The sequence below is a fragment of the Podarcis filfolensis genome (assembly GCF_964270895.1).
Source record: "Podarcis filfolensis genome assembly, chromosome: 13".
NCBI classification, from domain to species: domain Eukaryota; kingdom Metazoa; phylum Chordata; class Lepidosauria; order Squamata; family Lacertidae; genus Podarcis; species Podarcis filfolensis.
Genome location: NC_139615.1, coordinates 1,506,168 through 1,513,974, shown reverse-complemented (window position 1 = coordinate 1,513,974; position 7,807 = coordinate 1,506,168). Strand labels below are relative to the sequence as shown.

Sequence of the window (7,807 nt, the reverse complement as noted above, 5' to 3'; positions counted from 1 at the left end):
CCCTTGTGGTCTCTTCCAACTCTATGATTCTATGAAATGGATTCCAGCAGGTGGCGCCCTACGCAGATTAACACAGCAGCACAGCCCTGCCTTCCTTGTTGAGGCCCTTCCCGAAAAAGCATATAGATAAAGGTCACTCACAAGCTTTTTTGACAAAGCGCCACACCAAAGGCTCCTCAGTAAGCTTAGCAGTCGAGGAGTAAGAGGAGAGGTCCTCTTGCAGATCAGGAATTGCTTGATTTGCAGGACTAAATGGACAGTTCTCCAACTGGAGAGATGTAGGAAGAGGAGTCCAACTACCCCAAAGATCCTCGGACCTGATAATGCCAAGGTTGCAGGTTCGATCCCTGTAAGGGGACACCTGCACATTCCTGCATTGTGGGGGGGGGGTTGGACTGGATGACCCACAGGGTCCCTTCCAACTATGATTCTGTGATGATTCTATAATGACTAGATGGGCCCCCTTTGGCCTGATCCAGCAGAGCTAATCTTGCGTTGTTGTGCTCCTCCTGACTTCGCTGTGCTTTTTCCAGTAGTGGGTTGAGTTAGGGCAGGATTCCACCCCGCCCTCCGCTCCTCTGGTTTTGGCAGGTCTCCTTGGCAGTGTTGTCTGGAATAAAAGCTGGGCAGCAGTCAAAGGGGGGAAATGAACCTTTTTGTTTAAAAGCCCCCCTCGCTTTGCATATTTATCCGTTTCACACTGCCATAAAAATTTACAATAGGCGTGGGAGGTTGAAACATGTGGATAATTGGGGGGGGGGGGACACCATTGGGAGCTTTTCCTTATGAATGTCCTTAACCTTCTACCCACATCCCATTTTTGCAGGCACAAAGATGCATCATTGGTGATATATATATATAGAGAGAGAGAGAGAGAGCGGGAGAGAGAATAGCTTTTGTTGTTGGTGATTTATTTTTATCTTGCAAAGGAACAAGAGGAGAATCAGAGTTCTAAGGAAGAGGCCTACATGTGTTTTGCTTTTATTTAATAAAAAAACACACTAGTATTTTTAGGTATAAATTATGCATTTGAAATAAGAAGCGAGTTACAGTGGTACCTCGGGTTACATACGCTTCAGGTTACATATGCTTCAGGTTACAGACTCTGCTAACCCGGAAATAGTGCTTCAGGTTAAGAACTTTGCTTCAGGATAAGAACAGAAATCGTGCTCCGGTGGCGCGGCGGCAGCACGAGGCCGCATTAGCTAAAGTGGTGCTTCAGGTTAAGAACAGTTTCAGGTTAAGAACAGACCTCCGGAACGAATTAAGTACTTAACCCCAGGTACCACTGTAATTTAGGCAGAGTGATGGAGAGGGGATGAAGGCGCAGAAGAGCAACCCTAGGTCACCACATGCAATAGATGCTCAGCCCAGAAGAGGCGGTGGTGGAAACAGCCAATAAGATGCAACAGCCAAATGCAACAAGGATTAGACATGCTCAGGAACTGTACAGGGAGGACAACATCCACAAGAACTCTCTTCCTTGAGCCAACGAACTCACCAACAACAGGGTTCCTCCGCCTCTAGCTCACATGCCTTGCATCATAACACATACAGAATATCACCCCGCCTATTTTTACTGAAATTTTGTTTTAGTATGGGATGCCTTCTTACAATGTTGGGTGAAGGGCGGGCAAGAAATCGGAATAACGACAGCGGTGTTTGTCTGTTGTACGTAAATCAGCAAGTGGGCCAGTTCTTTGGAACGGTCAAGCATAATACTATGGCGTTCTAGGGGCCGATTTTTTGGCTCAATAACAATCATAATTTTATTATTTATACGCCGCCCATCTGTCTGGGTTTCCCCAGCCCGCCTTATGATGTTTTAAGGTCGTTCATGTTCCGATCTCTTAGAGGTTTTATACGTATTATCTACCAACCACCTTAGGGTTTCTGCAGGAAGGGTGATCCAGAAAGAGCAACAGCAATACTGTTGTTAAGTTATGGGTGAACATATCAGACGACACAGCTTTGGTGCGTAGTGGTTGAGGAGCTTCTCTTGAATCCTGTCCCACAGCGCTGCCTGGACTGCTAGAGGCGCAACCAATGCTCGGGCCGTCTTGAACACTTCGGGGCCACAAAGGCTGAGAAAGAGGCTCATGCTCGACAGACCCTCCTGTCAGCTCATTTGCTTGGAAGTAGCAGTCAAACCGAGCGAGGTAGGAGTCCCATGATTCAGAGGCTGGGGCAAACGGCGGTAGAGGCACGAGTGAAGCCATGGTTCCAATGCCAACGTGGTGGGCGATGGATGGAACACAGTGCTCTAGCCAGACGGTGAGCTCTGAATTGGTTCTGTTCAGTGATTCAGCTCAGCTCAGAGGGTGGCCGCATCTGGCTGTGCTCTGATGTCCATCGATCCCACCTTCGTCGCCAGTGTTAAGTTGTGGGTGAACATATCAGGCGACACAGTGATTCTTCAGACAGCTGTTGTTTATTCACAGGCCAGAACAGAACTGAACTGAAGGGTTCAGCCAGCCTGCTTATATAGAGCTCCACTACAACTCAACAGTAACAACATTCTGTAACTATTCAATCACTGAATGTAACTTTCAATTCCTTATTTGCATATGTGGACCTGAGTGAAAACTGTCTACAGTATCCCCCCCCCCCTGCTGGCCCAGGGCGAGAACATAACAACAGTAGTAAAAAAAATTCCTTCCAGTAGCACCTTAGAGACCAACTAAGTTTGTTATTGGTACGAGCTTTCGCCGAAGAATTGATGCTTTTGAATTATGGTGCTGGAGGAGACTCTTGAGAGTCCCCTGGACTGCAAGAAGATCCAACCTCTCCATTCTGAAGGAAATCAGCCCTGAGTGCTCACTGGAAGGACAGATCCTGAAGCTGAGGCTCCAAGACTTTGGCCACCTCAGGAGAAGAGAAGACTCCCTGGAAAAGACCCTGATGTTGGGAAAGATGGAGGGCACAAGGAGAAGGGGACGATGGAGGATGAGATGTTGGGACAGTGTTCTCTTAGCTACCAGCATGAGTTTGACGAAACTGCGGGAGGCAGTGGAAGACAGGAGGGCCTGGCGTGCTCTGGTCCAGGGGGTCACGAAGAGGCGGACACGACTAAACGACTAAACAACAACAATGAGCTTTCGTATGTATCTGAAGACGTGTGCATGCACACGAAAGCTCATACCAATAACGAACTTAGTTGGTCTCTAAGGTGCTACTGGAAGGCTGCCTACCTGTAGCTAGTAAAAAAAAATGTTCTTGTTTGTGGCGCCGTGTGGGCATCTGTTTTCCCTGCTGCCATTTGCCTGCTCAGCTTCTGCGGCACCTAGCACCTCCTCGTCCCTCTCCGAGGGGGTGCGTGCAGCCCCTCTCCCCCGAGAGCCTGCCCCGCCTGCGCGCATCGCCCTGCGCCCTGCATGGCCTCGGAGGGAAGCAGCGCCCTTCTCCATCCTCCCGGGCTCTCCAAGCGCGCAGGGCGCGTTGCCCTTTTAAGAAGCGCCCACCTCCCAGGGAGGGGCCAGGAAACTTTTTCCCGTCTCGCGACATTCCCCGGCCCGTCTCCTCTCTCCTCCCCCCGGGCCCCCTCCCTCCCTCCCTCCCCGGGCCGGTCCTCTCCCGCGTGCTCCTCCCCGATTCCCCTTTGCCCTGCCCGGCGGGCGCCGGCAACTGTGGCGGCGGCGGCTGCTGCTGCTCCACCTCGCCACCATTGCGGGCCGGGGAGGGCGCCCCATTGAAGGCCCCCCCCCCCGAAGATCGCCCCAAACCCTTCCCTTCCCCCGGCGGCGGCGGCAGTGATGCAGCATCCGCAGCCCTAAGAGCCAGAAAAAGTTCGGGGGCGGAGGGGGAAAGGAACAGAAAAAGGCTATCCAAAGTTGGGCGTTGCAGCGCCGGGGAGCGGGGCGAAGTTTGGCGGGGCCCCCTGCGCAGGAAGGTGAGCGCTTCTGGGGGGGCTGCGAGGGTGAGGGGGTGGCGCATCCCCGGGGAGAAAGAGAGGCGGGCGGGCAGCGCCTTGTATCGGAATGCCGGGGGAGGCCGAGCGGGAGCTCAGGGCGCAGGGATCCCCTCCTGGGCGCTGGGCGGAGAGCCCGTGCCCGGCGGCGCCCTCAAGACAAACAGAAGGATTCCTGTAAGGCAGGAGGATCTCCTGCGCGGGGAGCGGGATGGGCTGGGTAGGGGAGCCGAGGCTGCTTTCATCCGGAGAAGCTGGAAAGCGCAGGAGGATGGGAGGCTGTAAGGTTGGGTGCGCAGCGAAAACTTCCCCGGACTTTCCCCCCTTTTCCATCTTGCTGCTTTCGCGGAAAAGGAGCCCTGCGAGGGCTTCAAGGCTTGCTTTTGACACTTATAACAACTCCTAACTTATGGCTATAGAATTGTAGAGTAGGAAGAGACCCCGCAAGGGCCATCTAGCCTAACCCTACCGCGATGCAGGAATCGCTGCTAAAGATTCCTGACGGAGGATCATGCAAACGCTGCTTGAAAAGCTCCAACCAACTTCCACCAACTTCCAGGGGAGTCCATCCCGCTGTCAAACAGCTGTTACTTGTCAGAAAGTTCTTCCTAATGCTTGGAGTCTCCTTTATTGTCTTTTGAATCCATTGGGTGGGTTCTTATTGTGGGGATCAGTGGGGTTAGGCGTGGGGGGGGAGTCCCCCCCCAATCCCTGGAATTTTCCCCAAACCCACTTACAACAGGAGGCTAGGAAAAGTTCTTCCTCTAGCAAACAAAGTGCTACAACCAGACCCAGGTTAAGCTAGCTAGCAGTAGCACCCCAGTAATGCTTCTTCCCATTTACGGCTTGGCTCACTTGCTTAAGTTGCCTGTTAGCTGTTCTCTCTGCTTGTTGAGAAACGTCACAGGTTCGTTGCATCAGAGAAAGCTTCCATGGAGTAGAGCCTGTTTTGTTAGATGCTCTTCTGTGTTGGCTCTACATTAATTTTGTATGTGGGGGTTGATGGAGGCAGCGAAGCATTCCTGTCTTGCTTGTGAGGTTTGATGGCCCATTTGGCCTGTTGGTTCTCATAATCCTTCTACCCACTTGCAGAGGCCTCGTGAAGTTTGTGACAGGTAAAGGTAAAGGGACCCCTGACCATTAGGTCCAGTCGTGACCGACTCTGGGGTTGCGGCGCTCATCTCGCTTTATTGGCCAAGGAGCCGGCGTACAGCTTCCGGGTCATGTGGCCAGCATGACTAAGCCGCTTCTGGCGAACCAGAGCAGCGCACGAAAACGCTGTTTACCTTTCCGCCAGAGTGGTACCTATTGATCTACTTGCACTTTGACGTGCTTTCGAACTGCTAGGTGGGCAGGAGCAGGGACCGAGCAACGGGAGCTCACACCATTGCGGGGATTCGAACCGCCGACGTTCTGATCGGCAAGTCCTAGGCTCTGTGGTTTGTGACAGAATAGGGTGCTAATGCCACTCCAATGTGCTGACCATTCCCAGAACCATCCTCAAACACTAGGAGGAGGACATTCAATCCCTGCTTGCTGTTCCTGTTTTTCAATGAGATTCGAAAACACTAATCTGACGTAGGCGGGAGATGTTCTGTGGGTTTGGAGGCCGTGCCTGTTTGGGGTGGGAAGTCTTTAGGATGTATGAATTAGGGAGTTTAAAATGTCACTGGGATTTTTTTCTGGTCCTTGACCCTGCTCTGAGGCAAGTGAAGGATTCTGTGTTCCAATAGCAGAAAGGATACCATAACCCTGACTGCCGCCTCCCTCCTCAAATCCCCCGGGGTGTGACGCTCTGGAGTCTCCTGATGTTGGTGGAGGCAATGCTGGGTGTTGGTGGTGGGGTTTATCATTTGTTCCAGGTCATGCCCGAGCAACCGAGAAGTTGGGAGGTGGGGAATGGGAGCATAAGATACGCGTCCCTTGTTGTCAGGAGTTATTTTTAGGAGAATGACCGGTCCTTCGTGTATGTTCCAAATACACAGAAACATTCCCGATCCGGGGGTGCGTTGGGGAAGAGGGAGAATGCAAAGTTGCTCTGTCTCTGGGTCCTATCGAAGGGCAGGCTGTTGTGTTCTCCTCTTGGGAGCACAAGATAGGTAAAATGACACCGCTTATTTGGGTCAGCTGAGGTGGACGTATACAGACGAGTCCCCTTCGTATAGCGGCCGGGCAAATTTTCTGGTATCCGCGGAGCGTGCTGCGGCCTGAAACCATTCCTGTGGCTGATTGTAAATGCTTCCCAAGTACTCATCCGTTGTTAACAAGGTAATGGAGGCAGCAGTGCTTGGTGGGTTGTGCCCTGGTGCTGTGGAAAGTGTTTGGCTTTACACTGAACAAAGAAAAACGTGTGTTGTATTTGTGAACTTGGATAGTGTGTTGTATTTGTGAACTTGGATAGCTCCCCGTGCTTTGCCCATGGCATGTTCTTAAAAGCTTGGACGTTCTCCTAATATCCTCACAAAATTTTTATTTTTATTTTTTAAAAGGGGTGGATAGGTTTCCAGGCTTTCTGTTCAGAGAGGGCCCTTCCACCTGACCTTGAATCCTGCCGCAGTTTAAACAGTTCAGAAGCTGTCCAGCTTGGTGCTATCTAATCGCTCGGGTGGCGCAATGGGTCAGTGCGTCCGGCTGTTAAACAGAAGGTTGGTGGTTCGATCCCACCCAGGGACGGCTGTTGTGCTCAGGACTCCTTCCAACTCTGTGATCATATGATTCTATGAATATTTGGGAGAGAGGTTAGTGGGGCGGGGAATGTGACTGCTAAATTCTAGGGAAATTGACTTTGTTCTAAATTATGTTCTCAGTTTCCAGGAAAAGCCGTTTAGCCATTTAGCTTACTCTCTACCAGTGAGAAGAATCTCTGATGCTGCATTTGTAGAATTTTGGGAACTGAGGAGGGTTCCCCCCTGTCCTATATGACCTTAGTTCTTGCCCTCCCCTTTCCATGGGACGTTAGGGCCTGCGTTAGTGACCAAGGACAGGGTAAGGGCCTTGATTCAGTGGTAGAACATCCGCTTTGCATGCAGAAGGCTCCTGGTTCTGATGGCATCTCCGGATAGGGCTGGGAGAGAACCCCCTCTCTCTTTCCAGAAACCTTGGAGTGCAGCTGCTGCCAGTCAGTGCAGTCAGTACTGAGTGAGACGGGCTGCTGGTCTGACCCTGCTTAAGGTGGCTTCGTATATGCCTGGGTTGTGTGCAATAGCCCCTTCTTTGGATTTCTTTACGGATGGTGATCCTGAGCTGCCGTTCCATTGCTTCTCCCCCTACATCGCGTGGCTTGGCTCACTTCCTTGAGTTGCTCAGGCTGGAAGCAGCTCTCGCATGGCGTCCACTTTTCCTCTCGGCACCCACTGATGTCTGGGTTGCTTGGGCAGAGTGGCAAGGGAGGAGGCTGGACCAGATAGCCTTTGACTTGGACCCTGTGCGACTCTGGCCCAGGTATGGGTGGCAGCACCTATCTCTCTCTTGCTGTGGCAGTTCCTTCAGTTCTGCTTGTGGGTACCTTGGAGTAGCCGTCTCTGGCTGAGGCTGCTGAGTTTTACACCCAAACATCTTGGAAAGCCTCCGCTCTCTCCCCCACCTGTTGCCTAAATTGGTTACCAAACATGGATTTTGGAGTTTCTCCTTTTCCAACACCTTGAACTTCTTGTGCTGCTTTTTTGACAGGTTTCCCCAATTGCCTTGGTGTGCGTGTGTGATCATTGCCTCTTGTATGTGTGTGTGTGTGTGTTTATCTGTCCAAGCCGTTCCCATCTGCCTTGGCCTGTTGTAAGCAAAAGCCCTCCTGATCCTGTCTCTCATGACTGCTCTTTGAGGTCCAGGCAGCTGATCAAATATCCCCTGCTTTGCCAGAAAGCCTCTGGGTAGAGGGAGAGCCGCAATGCCCCGGCAAAAAGC

The 7,807-nt window shown here is 51.9% G+C and overlaps 1 protein-coding gene across 4 annotated transcripts in view; it reads left to right on the top strand.

Annotated features, from left to right (window-relative positions):
* The first annotated feature begins 3,519 nt into the window (after window positions 1-3,519).
* KIF1C (kinesin family member 1C) overlaps window positions 3,520-7,807 on the top strand; it is a 51,214-nt gene continuing 46,926 nt past the window's right edge. For 2 of the 4 annotated variants that reach the window (XM_083580805.1, XM_083580807.1), the window contains exon 1: window positions 5,899-6,175. The gene's annotated coding sequence lies outside the window, so the exon portion shown is untranslated. Of the gene's footprint in view, window positions 3,890-5,898; window positions 6,176-6,396; window positions 6,553-7,807 lie in introns of those variants that run through there. The other 2 variants (XM_083580806.1, XM_083580804.1) reach the window with 2 other exon arrangements.